Genomic DNA, 20,327 nt, shown 5'->3' with positions numbered 1-20,327 from the left:
CAATTCATAGAAGAGATTATTTAGGCTTCCAGGTCCAGATGGATAAGAGTTCATCACGGCATGGAGGTATCCGGCGTGGAGGCTAGAGTAACATGCTGAGAGCTCACATCTCGAGCTGTAAACATCAAGCAGACAGAGTGAACTAGACGTGGCTTTAAACTTGCAAAGCTCATCCCCTGTGATACACTTCCTCCAACAAGGCCACACCCCCTACTCCTTCCCAAAGAGCACCAACTGGGGACCGAAGGTTCCAATACATAAACCTGTATGGAAACTTCTCATTCAAACCACCACCTGCCTATAGGCATAGGCGAGGGAAAAGGGAAAGGAATACCAGAAAATCCAGACGAAGGACGTGAAATGCAAAGTAAAAATTAAAATGCTAGTCGTGAAATCCTGAGATGGTCCTTGTCAGAATTCACTGGACATCATCGGTGTGTGTGTTTTGTTGTTCAGCCTAAACAAGGTAAAAGCCAGATGGTGATTTTGAATGTAAAGACAATGTGTGTAAGTGCATGCCTATCTACCTAGGGAAATAAGTAAGCCAAACAAATCATGGATGCACTACACGTATATTGCTAAACACAATCAGGGATGGTCTCCTTCCGTGATTAAGGGACTCGTGTGTACTGGAAAGGAACCCTTCTCTGTAACTGTGGCTTGATAAGCGGTTTACCCTCTTCCAGGCCAGTTCTCAAATCTCAGCACTGCTGGTCTTTAATGTAAGGCAGCTACGGTTGATAAGGGGTGCAGATGAGGAGCAGGCTCCCAGGAGCCATGCTGCATGACAGTAGACAATAATGTTGCCTTTGCAGACCGCCAGCTGAAGGTTCTAGTCCAAAAGATTGAGTTATCCTATCTACTGTATATTTATTTCAGTTTCTCATCTGTGAAATGAGGGTAAGGGATTAATGGCTAATGCCGTCTAGAATTTTGTATGAGAGGCTTTTCAGAACCGATTTAAAGAAAGAAAGATTTATTTTAGCGCAAGGTTCCAAGACGTTGCCATAGATCATGACATGGCAGAACAAGTCAGTCCATTCTGTGGAATAGAGCCGTTGAGCCTGTTCCTGGTGTCAGCACAGACAGAGTAAAGCCAGAACCGTAGGCTGGGCTATGATCCTCAACGGGCTGCCCCTAGTGGCTTGCTGCCTTTAGCCAGGTCATATCTAATACATTTTCCACAGCCTCCCCAAACAGCACCACCGGCCATAACAGAAGAACTTAAAACAGGAGCCTGTAAGAGCACTTTAGACTCTAACCATAAAAGACTGTAAGAATTAATGAGAATATGTGTGTTTTATGAGAATATATATGTATAAGCATATATTCTCATTATATTTCTCATATGTGTGTATCTTGAACATGATCATAGTACAACTGGTGTAGGCAGAGACTGCTCATTTGTTTCCTAGTTGCCAAGATCTGAATAATCACACAGAAACTATATTAATTACAATACTGGTTGGCCTATTAGCTCAGGCTTTTTATTAACTAACTCTTACATCTTAAATTAGCCCATTTCTGTTATTCTGTGTATCACCACAAGGCTGTGGCTTACCGGTGAAGTTTCAGCATCTGTCTCCTTCAGCAGCTACATAGACTCTGACTCCACCTACTCTCTCTCCATATCTCTGTTCAGATTTCCCGCCTGGCTTTACTCTGCTGAACCATTGGTCCAAACAGTTTTGTTCATCAACCAATAAAAGCAACACATATACAGAAGGACATCCCACATCAAACCCGCTCTGGAGTAAATACGTGTGGCTAATTATTGCGGATCCTGTAAAGCTTCGGGGCTGACCTGGGAGTGGCATGGTGAATTTCAGGAGAACCATGCACTATAACAATTGTAACTCTTTATTGCTATCTCTCACAACTAAGAGCTAGATTTGCTGCTGCTGCTGCTGCTGCTGCTGCTGCTGTGTAATCATTTTGGAGACCTTAATGGGGCAAGGTAAGACTCCAAAATTCTGTGAAATCATACATATTTAGACTTTTGCCTGTCAAAAACAAATTCCACACCAGGTTTTCCAACTTCAAGTCTAATTCTCCCTTTGTTGCTTCTACTGAGAATTTAAACAGTTTCTAGATTTTTCTTGTCCCTACTTAAGAAAGCAAACTTGGAATCCTTCAGTGCCTGAGCTAGCATGGCAACGGTTCTATTTATTTATTTATTTATTTTGCAAAGCTCTAGTCCCATACTACTTGGAGGATAATAAGCTTATATTTTTGAATGAACAGCAGCAATCCACAAGTACCCAGTTTCGTTATGTGTTTTCCAATGAACCAAAGATATATCCTGTACTTTTTAAAAACAAAATACCCATCAACAAATGATTGGCAATGCCTCCATGTATGTTCCTGACTGAATGGTTATGGCATCTAAAACCTCACCATTAGAATGAAAGATTATCACTAAGATAAAATTTTAAGAAAGCCCTCATTACTCTGAATTAAGAAGGGAGGGGAAATACAACAAGTCTCTAGGTAACCACAGCTGGATCTCACCAGGTCGAGCAGTTAGTTGTGTGGCCCAAGGTCCCTTTTGAAAGGTATAAGCAGAGCTGGATTTGAAAGCAAAGAATACAACTTTGTTTGAGGACTTGGAGAGATACTTCCTGCCATTTCCAGATTTGGGGGGTGGGGGACGACGACGACGACAAAGAGAGTATGAAAGACCTAAATGCAGCATAGAGGGACCAGAGGGAGGGATGCCAGAAGCCAGTCAGGCTTATGGGGAAGCATCTGGCTCTAAGGCTATTCCTAAAAATGACTCAGAACGCTGCCTTGTTTAAATTACATATCCCCCCCCCCCGTATTATGTACTGAGTGAAGACATAAAGCAGCTAAAAGGCCATGTGAGTATTTCTTAATCATTTAAACACACCTTGTCTACTAGGGCTTGAATCTTACATAATGTCACTTAGCATGTTGTTGGTACTCAAGAAATATCCTCTCATGACTCTCCCCCACTCCCTATACTTCAGAAGTGACTCAGTACTGGAGTGGGAGCTTCCGATTTATTGCTTGATGTAGCATTTAAAGCACAGAAAAAAGTTTTAAAGATATATAACAAGGTATTTCTAGTAGCACTCTCTTTCGGAATCAAGATACTTTTACATTTATTTTTGCCTCGGACAGTAGCCACTAGTCAAATGTGGGTACTGAATATGTGATAGGCAGTTAGAAAGACTGAGGAATTGCATACTAATTTAATGCATTTAAATCAAAGAAGCCACAGATGGCTAGTCTATGTCTCCTACATTGGTCAGGCCAAAGGGTTTTGTTCAAAGTGTTCAGTCCTCACTTTAAAAGGAGCTATTTTAAAGAACGATTACTATGAATAAAATGTACATTTCCCTGCGTTCTTTTAAAATCGAAATACCTTGGTTTGCCTAAGCAACTCTAGACACTAACTAGTATATGAAAGCCAAATTGACTCCTGTGAGTAACAGTGCCTCGGGAGAATTCGCATCATTTTGAGGACTTGTAATATGTGGTCAATTTCTAACAGCAACTGCGGCCCTAAAAGGAGTGTTGAGCATGCGTAGTTGCCATAGTGAAGTATAGAAGTGGGCTGGGCATTGACAGGCTTGCTTGACAAAACAGTTTTCCCTTGGATTGCTTCTCCCTCACCCCCTCTGCGTAGGAATCTGGCACTTTCCGGCTGCCCCTGGGTATGCAGGGGACGCTTAGGTTCTTTCCCCACCTCCTTCCCCCCGCCCCCAAGCCCCGCCCGCCTCCTAAAGCCTTCCCAGTCCTTACAAGAAACCCCAAACTGCAATAGAAAATATGGGGCTTGGGAGGATAAGTGAAACCATAGGAACTCCCTTTTAGGTGCTTCCTAGACACTTTCTAAGATGCTCAGTAAAAGCTTGTTGTCTGCACCAATGGGGTGTTACCCGGGTAGCAAACAGATGAGACCCTGCAAGGTTTGCTTTTCATATGCAGTTTTTATCATGTGAAGCAGACATTGGTCCCATACTTCAGGTGGGGGAGTTCCCTGGAGCTTGGAGCAGCCCGCAAGCTTACACACACACAAACACACACACACACACACACACACACACACACCACTTCGCCTTTTCATCTCTTTCCTTACTGTTTGATACCCCTAGCTTGTTTGCTCTTAACCTCTCAAAGCTCCACAGACCAATAAATTCACGCAAACGGATGAAAACTATGTTGGTAGAATCTGCCTCCAGCCCCCGCCCCCTTTTTGAGGCTCTTTAAAATTTAATAACAATCTTTTTGGGGGAGTGTCAATTTACATAAATGGCTCCCTTAGAATTTCATGTTGTTCAGAAGATGCATTTTGGTACTTTAGTTGCATTAAAAAATATCCCATAGCAGATATTTTCCCGGAGCCTGGATGCTTATATAAAAGCGACGCGTTCATCTTTTAAGTGAGCTTCAACAGGATTTGCATTTTTATAAATCTGTGTCGTTTGGAGGTGTAGACGATTGACTTGTGTATTAGCCACTATCACTAGAGATCACTTGGAAGACACGTTAATAATTGGCTCCGCCCTCGACCTCTTCCCCCACTACTCCTCGAAATCTATGATTCAGACAAGGTCTAAAGACAGGAGCATTTGGAAAGGATTTGGAGATTAAAAATACGACGCTGTGATTTTCAATACAAGGACCACAGACAGCCACAGACAACAAGAACTATTTAAGATAATCACATCTCCAGAAGTTGGAGGACGAAAAAGTCCGAGTCGTCCAATAAGCCTGTTGAGACTGATCGCGCTTCCGCCCAGCAAAAACCCGGGCAGGCGACACGTTGCGACGAGTTTCAGCTGCAGAAGAGGAAGAGCATCACCTGCAGTCCGAGGCGTGGGAAACGCTGCCCAACTGGGTTTGGAAGACCCGGAGGTAAGCGCAACTGGGGACCCTGGCGGCCTGATCCGGTGCTGAGTGCGAGGTAGCCTGTGCTTGGCTGAGCGCCAAGACTCGGCGGGGAGAAGAGTGGCGGATATTTCATCGTGGGGACGGCTGGGGCCAGGGAGATGACTGCGGCGGGGGAGCCGGCTGCAGCCAGGGCGTCCGCAGCTGCAACTGGCTGGGAGGCCGACTGAAGCCGGAGAACCCCTTCAGCGCCCGGGAGTCGGGGGCGAGGCGGAGCCTTGACGTCACCTCCCCTCCCCCAGCCGCTCCTGGAAGGAGGAGTGGGGGGGGGAAAAGAGGCAGAGATCCGCCGCAGTTGCCGGCCGTAACTCCTCAACTCGGCAGCTGGCTGCCTGGACATGTCCTGACAAACTTGGCTTCTCATCGAAGACCTTCTCTTGTCTCTCCAGACCTCGTGCGCTCTCTCTCTCCACCTCTTTTGGTGCTCAAACTTTCCCCGGGTCGGAAGCCACTGGAAATGCGACCACCTGAGTCCCGACAGCACTGGAGGATCGCACTCTGGTTGGGGATATGCTGAAGATTCTAGGGAGGCAAAGTTGGTACTTCGAGCCCGGCTCCTAACAAAAATCCGATCGGCGTGGGATTTACCCAACTGCCGGGGACTGTAAGGAAGAGCATCGAGGACCGGGCTACTGTGGTGAGTTCTTTGTTCAGTGCATGCCTTGTAGAATTTAAGTTTAAACGTAAATGAAATAACGTGGGGGGTATTTCAATGTAAGCGAGTGGCGGAATTCTTGTGAATCTCTCAGGGTCTGCGCTTTGGGAACTGGACTCCCTTTATGGGGCGCGGGAATGGAAGACAAGCATGCGCAGCTTTTGGAATTCACAAAATACACACAGAGCGCTGTTCAAAAGAACTTGAGAAGCGAAGCCGTTTGTGCATTATTTTCAGTGTAACTTGTTATAGAAATGGTGCCCAGGGAGGGCGCGTTGGGGACTGGGTGATCTGCAGTGGCGCAGCGCCCTCTAGTCCGAGCACCGGGCAAGGCGCGCTCCCAGCTCCTAGCTCAGTGCAGACCTCGAACTTGGACCTGCTGGGCACACTAAGGACGTGGACCAGACAGAGCTCGGTCGCTTCCATCACAGCCTTCATTTACACCGGTCCACACTTAATACATTTCCAAAAATCAGCTTGCGTGGATTGGGTGCAGAAGCCGTGCTGAGGGGAAACGGTTTTTAGACGGAATAGTCCCCCTTCCACCTAATTTCCACGAGGCTCTGGGGACAGGGTCACGGAAGATGGACTATTTAAAGGATGTTCGTGGAACTTGAACTACACTCCTCTTCATGTAAAGGCAATTCGCTCGTAGCTAAAAAGGTATCTCCATTTCGTTTCGTTGGTGGCAGAAAGATTAGCAAAATGTGTCAGCCTAGGAGACTGCATCTTTGGCTCTCAGTGGTTCCTGTAGAGACCGAGTGCAACTTCTTCCAGGCAGTGAGGTTTATCAGTTAGCCTGGATAGTGAGTATTCTTAAGATATCTTAGTCCTACTAAGCACTAATTAAATATTCATATATATTTGAATTTTTTTCAGGAATTCCTTTGTGCCACTTAGAAAATCCAGCGATTTAATGTTACGGAATAGTGTGGCTTTATACTTTTTATTGTTCTTTCCTTCTCCTAGCATTACTACCCCAGGCCCTCTCACATCCCCTCCCCCAACGGCTGGCTTTCTTGTGTGGTTGTGTTTTGCTGAGAGTTAAAATTCCGCGAGGGTCGCAAACCGGTTGAGCTTGGAGATCAGGTCGTTCCCTTTCGCAGCGTTCCGGGTATGGAACTGTGACCGTCACTCCGCGAGCACTTTGCGCAATTGGTAGCCGCGGCCAGACGAGTCTTTGGGTTATGATGATGCTCGTATTTGCTGGGTGTTGTGAATTTGTGTGTGTTCCAAACAGTGAGCGAAGAATGGAGAGCTACAAATCAGCACACTCATTCTGCAGGCACTACTTTTTCTTCCTGAGCGTAACCTGCCAGACACCATTGTTATTATCTTTATTTTTAGTCACCTTCCTTTAAGGTGGCTTAAGTGACTTTCACTTTGAGCCAAAGAAATGCTCCCTTAACTAGTCTCACTAGCCCCCGGCTGCCGTGCAGTTCGCCCTGCAGTCCCTTCCGCCCGCTCCTAGGGAAATCTGATCTCTTCGTGGTCGCGGCGTTAAAATGTTAGAGCCCCACAAACTTTCCGAGGTCAAGTCTCTTCTCTGGGCTGCGTCCCAAAGCGAGACTGTCCGGCTTCGACTGACTCCAGATTGCGCTTCAGCTGGTACCTGGAGCACTGCCCACGCCGTGGATGGACTTGCAGCCCTGGGATGCGCTGGCTGGGCACTCCGGCGCCAGAGGGAGTTCTGCAAGTGGGGTGGCTGTTAGCCGGGGATCTCCCATTCTCGCTGGAGAACTTGTAGCCGTGGGGCCGGGATCTAAGACTGCGGGACCCTTGGTGTGGAATAAAGCGCTGAGAATGCACCCAGGGAGGCTCAGCTGCTTTTAGTCCTACAGACCCGGGGGTTGGGGGGCGTCTGTCCCGGAGGCCAGCGTTGGGGTTCACTGCCACAGTCCGGGAGGTTCTGCGGTCCAACCAAATCTGCATTAACAGGTCTCTGCATTAACAGGTCTCGGGAAAACTTGTGCACCCCCTACCTCTCCCCTCCACCCCCCACCACCGGCCTTAATGTGGATTTCAGGAGGAAGTAAATTCCGACCTGACTGCATTCCTTTCCAGACCCTCAGTAGTTTTTCACCCTGGTGGCTGCAGACTCGGAGCGAGGCTTTCAAATGCCGATTCGAGGATTTCCTGGAGGTTGGGAGAAGTCTAAAGAGCTGCGTGGTGGCGGCTGGGTGTGGAGGTGTCCCTTTCGCCGTAGGTGACTTCTCCTCCCCCTTTACTGTCGATTTTGTGTGTGTGTGTGTGGGGGGGGGGGATAAGCAAATGTTTCCCCTTTCCTAGCAGAAAACATCCAATAAAATTCCGCGCAGCAGTAACAGGCGCAGCAGCCAGCTCGAAATTCTAGAACAGTCCCCAAACTGTCCCTCCCACAGTACTACAAGCTCCTCGAGGGCGCTCGCCTCGGCGCACGCCGAGCTCAGATCTTGGTAGTCCCCGGGCGCTTCTGACCAGGGGCGGGGCGGGTCTCGAGCTGCGCGCACCGAATCCCGGAGTCTCGGGGCTGGAGAAACGAGAGCCGGCGCAGGCAGGCGTGGCCGCGGGCGGAGGGATACACACCGCGGGGCGCTGGGAGCGCGGGCCAGGCTGGACGCGGCGGGGCTTGGACGGCCGGCGGCGCCATGCGGACGTGCGAGCCCAGTGCGGCTCCCGGCACAGCGGTCTCCCGCCGCCGGGCGCGCTGAGCACCCGGGCCTTGCGCCCCACCGCACCGTGGCTACTTGGAGCCAACTTTGCAGTAAGTTTGCTGCGGGTGGAGTGGAGTCCGGGGCCCCGGGTGAGTGCCCTTCCTCCCACGCTTCCCCGGCTGCACTGTGGCGGGGGCTGGAGCTCGTCTCCTTGCCCCACTTGCAGAGTTGAGTGGCCGACCGCGGCTCCGGGATGCGGGGGCGGAGGGGTGGAGGGACGGGAGGGACGTGCGGGGAATGGTGATTGCGGAGTCGGGGGACGGGCGCTGCGGTTTCGGGACCAGCGCGGTACTCACGCAGCGCCGGTCTGTCTGACCCGGGAGCACGAGTGCCTGCCCGCTTCTGGTTCGACTCCTGTCTACCTCGGCTTTGGAGTCTTTCCCAAGTACTGAGATGAAAGCAGAGCCGATCACTTGAGCGTGGGATCCTCGAAATGGAGTCGCAGAGTTTCTTAGATGTTCTGTGCCATGAGGAGTGCAACGCCGAGGTTGAATGCGGCTCCTTTGCTAGGCTAAGCCGCGGGGCAGTTGTCTGTTCTCTGGAAGATAAACTTGTGAGGTCTTGTATTAAAGAGAGGGTCTGCCTCATAGTCCTCACCATGCTTTATTTTAGGCAGCTAACTTTTGGTTGTCTTGTAAGACTCCCACCCCCCACTGATGGGAATCGCAGGACCTTGGAAACAAGGAGACAATTGTGTGCTATAGCAAAGTAAATTCGCAAATATTTTCTGTGTAGTTAATTTTTTTTGTGTGCCTGCACTATGGTTTCATTAAGTGGCTTTTGTTAAGCAACTCCCGAGTGCCTGGTAGATTTAAAAAAAAAAAAACTGGGAATTTGCATAGAAAATTACAGTCAGAAAAGATTTAAGAGGTATGTACTTAACTTTGCAAAAGTTGATTTCTGCTGCTTCGTGTAGTCTATATTTAATAGTTTAAAAGCACTTTTATGTGCTAATCCTAAGGAATGGTGATGTTTTTCACATCAGTCTGAGAGTGTTAGCCGTCTTAGTCAACCACATATCCATATCCACCTACTCCCAGGTTATTAGTGGTGCATTCTAGGTTATTGGCTTTGTGTCTTGGGAATCACAGTTCTGATCTAGCAGTGAGAACATACCCTCTCCCCTTGTTCAATATTTTATTTTAAGATAAACAGATACTTAAAACATGATTTTTTAAAAATAATGCAATTCCCAGTTTTGACTAAAGTAGTATTTTACAAGCTTAGTGTAAGTTTTATTTAGAAGTTTGCCTTTGTGTGCCCGTTTCTTGAAAAATTAACATCTTAAATGAGCCAGGATCTCCCCCCCCTCCACCCGCCTCTAATCCCCCACTGTGAAGGAAGTAAGGTTGTTAGGGGGCCTTCATAAAGTCATTTGGGCCACCAGTGAATTCATTTTTGAGGGTAAGAAGCCTCTAGACGTGTCTTTATTGGGTTCACGGCATGTATCAGTAGACTGGTGAGTTACATTCATGCTAAAGAGGTGTGTTCAAAGCAGTAAGGTTTTCATTTGAATGGCTCCACCTTCCGAACATATATCTTCAGATTGAGTTCTTGAGCCACCAATCTGAAGAAGCCATTTCCCTATGTGTTAGAAGTGGAAGGGACCTAGGGGCCCCTCTACTTAATGCTCTTAGGACATTTTCTGGGACTGCTTGTTTTCCACCCAGGTCTGGCTGATTTTACATAGACTCAATAAACCAAATCAAGTTGGTACACTATTGCCTCACATGCTGCCTAAGCGGCTGATTTGTACCCTGAAGGACCTTCGTTATTCTAATCTTCATGACTGGGAATTTACAGTAAGGAAGTATTCTCCTGAGCAGATTGTGTGCAAGATGAAACCAAGGATTGTCTTGGAAGTCTCACTTAATTGTGTAATTGCAGGTGTTTGTCCTTAGACCCTGGAAAGGTGTTTTCAAACAATATGATATACATCATTTAAGATCCGAAATTGCTATTTCTTAGAGGAGAAATAACAATAATTTAAAATATAAAATTTACTTTTATGGATGTGTTGCCTGTTTGTATGTCCCGTGCCATGTGTGTGCCTGGTTCCCTCAGAGGCAGAAATCCTCTGGAAATGGAGTTACAGATGGTCGCGAGTTGCCATGTGGGTGCTGGGAATCGAACCTGGGTCCTTGAGAAGAGCAGCCAATGCTCTAAACCGCTGCGCCATCTCCAACCCTTTCTTGCAATTTTAAAAAAGCTCACCTTTTCCAAAAATGCTTCTCAGATTTTTGCTTAATTCCAAGAGATCGTTGTATATGTGAAGATAAACACATTGATTGCTTACATATTTTGTATAAGCCCCTTGGGAATTCAGTCATTATTTAATTTTTGTTCTTCATAGCATGTTAAAGCATAGGGTTTTGTGACAAAGTTGCTCTGAGACACTGATGTGGCATCAACGGTAGCCTGTTCTGAAGGGTTTTGAAGTGGTGGTGACTTCATTTTAGGCCGGGTAGAGCCACATAAAGGCCCACCATCTGTAATGCTGTTGCTGGCCCGGTGACCTTGCCTGAATTTTCTGTTAAGGGGAACAGAAGCCTTCTTATAGTACCCTTCTGTGTATCCTCTCCCCTGATTAATCTTGCCTTCTCTTCTCCATTCCTTGTCCTTTATCCATCTGTCCAGCAACTGTGGGTCTTCTTTGCAAACTTTGCAAACATCGGGACTTAGGCACAGTGTTCATTGGTGAACAAGTCAGATTTCCAGCCCATAAAGAGCTGAAGTCCAGTGAGGGAGAAGTGTAGGAAATGGTCTGTTAGAATCAAAATAGTACATCATAACACTTGAACAAGCTGGAGCACCTGGAGGAGGTAGGTTAGAACGAACTCCTCACGACAGGGGTGTGTGTGTGTGTGTGGCGGCAGGATACCAGGGCAAGGGAATGACAGTGGAAAATAGTGTTGTGGATTGTATGGCTTGATTGTGGCTTGCTGACTGGAGAGAAACGGGACCACAGCTGTGAGAAAGCGAAACCCCTGTATCTGCTTCCAGTGAAGCTTCACTGGACTTGGCCACTGTCTTCTCTCTTGGCCAGGGTGGCACACAGAACAATGAATGGTGGTGGCGGAAGTTGGCTTGCGAAGACTGGAGGTTAGTTTTTATGGGGCAAAGGTTAAGGACAAGGAAACAAGGAAATATTGCAGAGAAAGGTGAAGCCACCAAACTGTAGTAGAAGAGTTTCATTCGCATCATTTTTCAGGTGGGAGGAGGCGTAGCTGTCGTGTTAGATCAGAGTCCTCAGCCTCTGGTTGGAGTCCTGGGCTCAAGACAGCTTGGCTGGATACAAGCCTGTGGGAAAGTGCCCCTTTAGTTTGAAGTAAGTGATACTGGGGTTGTATTAGAAAAGTAGGCAGAGTTCAGATTTACCAGAGTTCTTTGTAAAAACCTCCTGGGAATCTACCAAGTCAGATGGCTCAATGGTTAGTGAGTGCTTGCTTCTCTTGCAGAGGACCTGAGTTCTGTTCCCAGCACCCACATTGGTGGCTTGCAACAACTTATATATAACACAGCTGTGGAGATGGAAGGTCTCCCACGCAATACTCCCACACAGATACATGTCCACACAGTTTGAGATAAAGTACATCTTAAAGAGAAGAATAAACTGAGCTAGCAGGCAGGTGGGGGGGATGGTAAATCTGTTCAAATGAGGGTGTGATATCAGAAAGACATTAGAGTAAGCTCAATGAGATGGGGTAAGAAAACAGTATTTCTTTCTTTCTTTTTTTTTTTTTTTTTTTTTTTTTTTTTTTTTGTGGTTTTTCGAGACAGGGTTTCTTTGTAGCTTTGGAGCCTGTCCTGGAACTAGCTCTCGTAGACCAGGTTGGCCTTGAACTCACAGAGATCCGCCTGCCTCTGCCTCCTGAGTGCTGGGGTTAAAGGCATGCGCCACCACCGCCTGGCTGAAAGCAGTATTTCTAACATAGTTAAAATACTGAGTCTGAATAAGTGCACGTATGAACGAGGTGGTAATGGCACAGGTGTATGTGTGGGGGGGAAGCATCTCTGAGAAATTGAAACAAAAATCGACACATCGTCTCAGTAATGTTTTATAAATGGAGATTTGACAGCGGTAAAAGGCCATCTCAACTCAGTTTGAGGGGCCAAGGGGCAAGAAGGGATCGGAGAGTGTGTCAGCAGGCTGTAAAGACTGTATTTCAGCTCCCTGACTTCACTCAGTTGGTTAATGCCGGGGGGCGGGGGGGCTAGATTTCAGTTTTATGTCTTCTGGTCCCTTCCTTTGTGTTTAATTCCTTTGCTTGCAGATTTGAGCGAGGCAGGGGGAATCAAGACTCTGCACTGGAATATAGGAAAGTACACTGGGCAAGGTGCTACTTTGCAGTGGGAAACCAGCGGTAAGATAGTCTCGCTTAGAGCAGACTGCGCTTGGGGAAGATTGTTCTCTAGGGGCGGGAGAAGAAGGACACCAGCTATGGGGTGTTCCTGTTGGACGCTCTGAGGAAGAGATCTTTAAGGCGGCAGTGTAGGTTTGTGTAGGAAGACGGGCTGGAAGGTTATGCTTGTCTTACTGTACTCTGGTGTGAATAAGGTACAGAGCATCAGTCGAGAATTGGGAAAGTGCACTGCCTTTTAGGTTCTTGGTTTTTTAATGTGTTGTGTGGGTTGCTTTTCTGTTTTAGACACGTGGACAATGGGAAGGGCGCAGGGTATTGGTTAGGGAGGTGAGTGGCATGAAGCATGGCATATGTATGTATGTGTGTGTGGGGGGTTGTATGCATGTGTATATAAAACATCGGGGAAGGTGAGCACAGAAGGTCATTTGCTTTGACTTTAGCTTGTGATCCCCGAAGAAGCTGTGTGTTGCCAGGAAGGCCGCGAAGGATTTCTGTAAGGCATTTGAGGATAGCTGTGGTTTGGTGGGGGAGGGGGAAGGAGGAAATGTGAAAATAAGTCAAAGAAGTGCTGAGAAAGTACTTTTGATTGAGATCTCTGCCAATATAAAAGAAAAATAGGGTGTTAGTTGAAAGGAAACACAGGGTTGAGAGCCGTTTAGTTTTAAGCAGGGAGGAACCTGTGTTTATGGGCTCAGCCAAAGATTGCTGAGCCCTAGAGCTGTGGAAGATGCAGGGGTTTATGGGGAAAGAGGATGGGGCTCCCCCCATTCTCCCCAGAGAGGAAGGAAGGTGAGGGGCCCTCGCCCTGACTTTACTCTCCGTGGAACGTCCCCCTTCCCGACCTGCCATTTAGCGAAGTGCCTGTACATGCACCTGAGCGCACAGGGAGCATAATTTGGCTCTTACCAAGGCTGTGCTAATTTGGGAGTGGAAGAAGTAGCCATGGTAATTGCCGCTTACTGTTCCACAGCATCCTGTAAATTATTTCTGTCTGCAGAGAGAAGCACATTAGGTGATAGGGAGTTAAATCACAGGAGGTGAACAGCCTGTTTCTGTGGGCAAAGTTTGTCCTGGAACGTGGGTGTGACAGGCAGAGCAGGAGCAGTATCAGCGTGGATGGCCTCAGTCAAGAAGAGGTGGAATCCGCAGATGCCGTGTCAGCCGAGACACCCGTGCCCCCGTACCTGCTGTCTTGACTTATGTCAGCCAGAAAAGCCGGCTTCATAGTTCTGATAGCCTTGTTCCCACAGATTCATGTACATAGTAAATTATATATTAGAATCAGGTCATCAAAAACCGTGTTTGCCTTTCTTAGAGTGAGAACACCTTTAACTTTTATTTTGGGGGCCAGTGAAATAGCCCAGTGGGGGTGTATATATAAGAAAAATAGCCTGACGTCCCTGAGGTTGATTCCAAGCCCATGTGGTAGAAGGAGAGAACTAAACCCCTACAGTTATCCCCTGACTTCCATGTACATTCTGTCACGTGCACTTAGCGCACGCACGCACTCAGGCATGCGCACTGGAGCAGTCCCGAAGATGAAAATTTTATTTATTTATTTATTTATTTATTGTTTGGAGCAGGGAAATTAGGGGGGCGCTGGTTTTCCATTCTGAGGAGGGTGGCCGTTCTGCACTGTGTGTGTCAGGCCTGTTCTCAGATTGGAATCCGTTGCTGATCCTTTCAAAGTAATATTTAAGAGAAGTCCTGCTGGAGTAGTCATCCTGTTTGCCTCTTGGGTTGAAGTGAAGAACATAGAAAGTTACCAGAAGTAATTACCTGATAAATACCAAGCTGGAAGCTGCCTGTCTAGTTCTAGGTCCCCTCCCCCTTTACTGAAAATTCTGTGTACATGGGTTAAAAAACAAAGCCAAACTGACGTGTACTCAGAAAACAGATTCTACTTGTGAGTTCTTCGTTGTTAGACTAGAAGCCCTTAGCTGGGCAGTGGTGGTGCACGCTTTTAATCCCAGCACTCTGGAGGCTGAGGCAGGTGGATCGTTGTGATCTACAGAACGAGTTCTGGACAGACTCCAAAGCTACAGAGAAACCCTGTCTCGAAAAAACAGAAAACAAACAAACAAATAAAATAAAAACAAAATAGAAACCCTTATGATTACTGTTCTGTTTAATTTATTAGAAACATGAACTTTAGTGCCTTTTGGATCTCCCCATTGTAAATATTTCTGGAAACCACCAACCGTTATAACTGGGTAACCGTCTTCTAGTTTGAGGGGAAGATACCTTTTCACTTCTAAATAATCTTACAGATCGTTAAATATTTTATCTAAAGCACAGTGGTCTTTTAAAATAAGTTACTTGCATTCAGTTCTTTTTCACAACTTGTGACTTCGCTTTGAACTATAACTTTCTTTAACATTTAGAGATCTTTAAAAAAAACTTCAAGAATGACATTAAGTGGGGAGGGGTGCTGGCTTAGTGACTCTGTCAGGACTTGGTAGGTATGGAGCATTGGGTCCAGTCTCCACCAGTAAACAGCAGGTGAAGGTAAAAGGAACATTAAGCCCTAAACTTCAGTAACAAATGAAACCATAGAGACCCTTGCTGATGCTGCAGAGTGCGTGTGGGCCGGTGCCGGGTGCGGGGGCACCACACATGGTTCTTAACTTTAATTTTGGTAATTTCTCATGGAGTAAAAAGTTCAGTATTGTCTTCCTAATAAGTAGAGGATAAAAATGGCCCCTTGGTGTGTGTGTGAGGACAGTGACCTCTCTCTAAGTCATAGTGCTGAACAGGATTCAGAAGTTTGAGGTGTTGCCTGCCACGTCTCTTAAACATGGGAATTGCTTATAAAATTTTAAAATTTTTGGTGAAAACAGGAGAGTCAGAAAAAGTTCCTCTTTTTAGGAGATATGGTTAATCCTACAGAAATTAGTAGTGATGGTCTCTGCACAGACTCTGTGTGCTGTTCATGAAGAATATGCATTTGCAGCTATTGGGACATTTTACATGAAGCCCTCTAGTGAAGATAGTTTAATTTTACCAGAAAAGTTATTTTTTTCATGTACATGTATGAGTTTTAGAGCTCTATACTAAAAATGTTTACGGGGACCCTAGGCTCCTTTTCTTGAAAGCTGAGCTTAGTACACATTCTTTTCTCATTTGGTGAAATATAAATTAGAATTTGCAACTTAATTATGAGTTCATGCCCTGTGACTGCCTTCTAAATATCAAAGGATATCCCTGGGCTCATATGATTTTTGGAGTTTATTTTTTCTAAGTATGAAACTTAGATAATAACACACTTTTTAGACAGAATGGTGGGTCCCCTTCCTCTGTGTAACTGTTCCTCTTGCATAGAGTAGCAGTTTGATCGTGAAGCCCAAAGCCATGGTTCTTTGTTAATACTTCTGTAGGATCAATAATTCCCTAAAAAGTGATTTTTTTAAAAAAAAAATGTGATTTTATTTAGTAATTTCACCTAATTACAGTGACTTTCTGTTAGCAAATTCAGAGTTTAAAGAAAACAGACCAGTTGTAAATGCTAGTCAGAGCGGTCCAGAAAGTTACTCAGCCTGTGGTGCGTCCTATGGCGCCCGCGAATTGGTTATGGAGAGAGAAAGAGAGGGGTTTGGGGATCCTAAGAGGATCCGACGGGACAATGTGATTGGCTCACTTCATGGGGCGAGGACAACTAATGTTTATCAGCTGGGATTTCTCTTATGACTGAGGAGTTGGGAGGGGACCCAGGGCTTCTTTGCGGTGCTGGGAAGGGCATCATGGCAGCGGCTGGCATAGGTAGAGCGTGCCCAAGTCTGGATGTTAGGCCTCAAGCTCTCAAAGAGAACTGCTGTCTTGTTTCTTGTTTCCCTGTTCTATTTCTTCCTTTCCTCACCTACCTCAGGTGCTAATTTGACCCCTTTGCCTTTCCTTCTCCTCTCCCTGCCTCTGTCTTCACCAAGGCTCCTTGTTGTCTGGCTTCCCTGCCCTTCCTAGCTTTAAAAGCTGTCCTTATCCTGACGGTTTCTCAGATCAGTGCCTCCAGGCGGGAACCCTCCTACTTAAACCACAGCTGCCTGCTTGAAGGCTTTATTTGCACGGCCATGTGTGTTAGTCACCTGTCTGCTGCTGTGGTGGATATCTGAGGTAATCTACTTGGGCTGAGGAATGGTTCTTGATTTCTGTCCTTGGTCACTTGGCCCTGTTCTTTTGGCCCCAAAGGCACAGACATCCTGGTGGGAAGCTGTGGAGAAGGTCTGTTTACCTCAGGGTGACTAGGAAGCAGGGAGCTGGGGTGGGGATGGGGAGAGAGGGAAAGGAGCTGAGGGTCAATAGCCCCTTCAAGGTCTTGCCTTCAGTGACCTGGCTCCGTTCCTTTAGACCCCATCATTTGGGGTTCCATCATTTCTCAAGGGTGCCATGGGGCTAGCTACCAAGCCTCTGACATGTGGGCTTTGGGAGAACTCTTCTGAACAGCCGTAGTGGGGACATCTTGTGGTAATCTGAACTCTTGACCCTGTTTCGAGGCCTCCTGCTTTTGCTCTCCCACTCCGCTAGTAACTATGCCATCTGTCTGTCCTCTTGGCTCTGCGCAGCTTCTGTCTCTCTCCTTCAGTTCCTCAGAGAACCTTGCGACCGACGCATTTTGACCCCTCCTCTCCACCTCTGGCATTCGCCATAATGGTTCAAGTTCCCTGGCTTCTCTCCTGTCTTATTGTAGCAGCCTTGGATTGGGGATGCCCTCCCCCCACTGGCTTTGTCCCATGCTGCCCACATCTCTCAACACAGATTCCAGAGGGACCCCTTCCACAGTCAGCGACCACACGGCCTTGCTCCAGATTTTCCCGCAGTTTCTCATTTTATTAGGAGTAAAATCGAGGGCCATAAAGTGTGGTTGAGTAAGTATAAAAATGGCGAGAATGGACAAATTAACCTCAGAGAATTCCGAGTTGCAGGCTAGATTCTCCACCCGAGGAACTGTGGCTACCTTTTGCTCTCCTTCCAGAGAGGATCATACAGAAGAGCGGGGCAGGGAGGAAACTGGCATATCGCAGAAGAGGGGGGACGAGGTCAGTGTCAGCAGCACTGGGAGGTCACGTGTGTCACTTGTATGATGTGTGGAAGATGACACTGGTCCTCTTCATGACACAACCCCGTCTAATCAGAAAATGTGACCAATTGCAGTGCATGGCGATGCTGGTTCCTTCACCTCCTGCTCCCGTGAGACGCTAGTGCGGGAAACTCTGGAAGCACTCTCTAAATCTAAGATGATTTCACAGTAAATCTCTTGGTGATTTTTTTTTCCTCTCCCTAAATCTGTCCCTGCCCCCTTTCTCTGCCCCGCTGGGCTCCAGCCCCAGGGCTCTCTCAGCTGTTTTCTCATTCCACTGTGTCCTAGGGAATCCAGGCATTACTTCTCAAAAATCTCACTCATGCTAAGCTCGAGAAATACATTTGGAAATGACTTTCCCCAGGCTCGTGGGCAGCCTCTTGCTGTGGGCTTCTTCTGAAGCCCTTACCCATCATCCACTGGGCTCTTTTTCTCTTCGCGGCCTATTTGTCTTAGCGCATCGTCCATCAGGTGTGGCAAGTTTGGTTCCCTTTCACTTGCCCAGCGCTGTCCCTGACTCTCAGGAGGTGGTCATTAAATGTTTGTTGACGGACTTGACTTAAATAAAAGAGCAAGCAGATGATAGGAAAATTAAACTAAAAATTAATATAGTGCAGGATAAGCGAATACATCCCCTTTCTGCTTATTCCTCTTCCACCCCAAATGTTACCAGTGTGAGTTTTGTCAAGAATTTGTGAGACTCTGTCAAGAATTTTTCTCAGTTTGAAGCATATTCATGTACGTACACAGTTTTTCTTCCCTCCTTTGGCAAAAAAAAAAAAAAAATGGGATCGGTGAAGTTTTGCTAGTCCGTATCTCTACATATCGGTATGTTAAATACCACTTTATTTTTATAGACGGCTATGTAGTATTTTATTTGTAAAACTAAGCAAACACTGACACGGTTACAATGGGCTCTTGACATAATTGTTCTTCGTGAAGTAGAGCATAGTAACCTTGTCTCCTAAAGCATGCTAGCCTCATTTCTGTAGAATATCTTTTTTTTTTTTTTTAGTCTCTAAAACATTTTCCTAACTTGTACTTTAATATTTCTAGTTCAAATGTGTTTGGATCATGACCTCTGCCTTTCTTAATCTTTATGCCCTGAAAGTGCTGGTATTGGGTAACGTGACCTTGACGGCTGCAATTGAGCTGAATGGAACTTCTCTTTTTGTCTTGTTAAAATTACAGGGCTGTTTTTATAAAAATTCAACTTTCCCCAAGTATTAGAAGTGGCGAGCACATTGAGGTTTTCGTAGAGGTCGTTTTGGGAGAGGCTTTGGTTCTGTTCCGTAGTCCTCATTCCCCTGGAGGTCAGAGATGTGTGTGGTGTCCTGACTTGTCTGCCGAGGAGGAGGTGTGACGGTCGTACAGCAGCTGAGGGTGCCCAATGTGAACTCGATTCAGGATCAATTAAGCTGCTAATTGCTTTAGGCATCTCAGTTCTCTCCTTTCCCCCTCTGGTAAAATGACGAATGGGGCAAGTTGGCAGAGGCTGAGGTAAGAGACTGTAAATTAATGTTGCCGTACTAATTTTGCTGGGTCGTCAAGCCAGCCCTCCAGTCTGCTGTTCCTTTCACCTTATCTAGCACTTACAATTTATTTATATTCATTTAAGGGTTACTTTGCAAGGGTGCTTTTCGGTACTGTGCTGTTGGCACTGGGAGCTTGTGAAGATGCATTGATTTTTTTTTTTTTTTTTTTTTCCTGGATGAATTTGTTGCCATGGTAAAAACAGCTGGTCAGGAGAAGCTCTCAGCCCCTTGAAGCTGGCCTACCTTCCCACTTGTTGAAGGCCACCTTTTGTTCAGGCTCCCTCTTGCTCTCCCCAGTCACCCTTTGTCCTTCCTGAAGTTCTGCCTCCTTTCCGCTCCCCCCCCCACCCCCTCCCCCGCGTCGATGCTTGGATGATTTAGTTTTTTGGGACCCCTGGGTAACAGGTTGTTCAGGGTTTTGAACACGGGGTATTGGCAGCAGGGATGCTAAAATGGCAATGCTCAGGACAAGATTTGCTTCTTTGCCCTCGGAAGAGCTGTCACCTGTTTGGGTTTTTATATTATGAAGTGACCTTTTTACAATGTGCTCACGTTAGTGTTTAGAAATTACTTGGGCACAAATTTGATGGTAGTGATTACTGTAATTCCTTCAAGTAGTTTTATAGTACTAAACGAGACAGTAAAGACAGGCTATAGGGAGCGAACTTAATTATTTTTATGAAGAAATAACTTGAGGATAAATTTTGAAATGAGATTGGAAGGTATCATTATACGGGAGCCTGTAAAAGCACCGTTTCGGACTTTTTCTTAGAAGCTTTGCATGTTTACAATACTGTGTTAGTGCAAGTCTGTAAGCTTCCCTGGCTTGGTGACACATGCTTGTCATTCTAGCCGTGTGAGTTGGAGGCAAGAGGACCAGGAGTTCAAGTCCATCCTCAACTACATAATGAGTTTGAGGCCAGCCTGAGTTGCTGTTCCAAAGAACCCCCCCCATGAAAATAAGTTCATAAGATTTTAAGAATATAATTCCCTGTGTGTAAGAGAGGATATACAATACCCATTGCCTATCTTTTCAAAAACTGATGTTTATGTTTGCCCTGAAGACTTACGTATAACAGTAAAACTCAGGGC

The 20,327-nt window shown here is 46.4% G+C and overlaps 1 protein-coding gene across 1 annotated transcript in view; it reads left to right on the top strand.

Annotated features, from left to right (window-relative positions):
• The first annotated feature begins 5,211 nt into the window (after positions 1-5,211).
• Fat1 (FAT atypical cadherin 1) overlaps positions 5,212-20,327 on the top strand; it is a 114,727-nt gene continuing 99,611 nt past the window's right edge. The window contains 1 exon segment of the mRNA XM_038325562.2: positions 5,212-5,554. The gene's annotated coding sequence lies outside the window, so the exon portion shown is untranslated.

Source organism: Arvicola amphibius, chromosome 4 (genome assembly GCF_903992535.2).
Source record: "Arvicola amphibius chromosome 4, mArvAmp1.2, whole genome shotgun sequence".
In the NCBI taxonomy this organism is placed as follows: domain Eukaryota; kingdom Metazoa; phylum Chordata; class Mammalia; order Rodentia; family Cricetidae; genus Arvicola; species Arvicola amphibius.
Note: the sequence above shows the minus strand (reverse complement) of the source record. Positions and strands in the feature narration are given on the sequence as shown.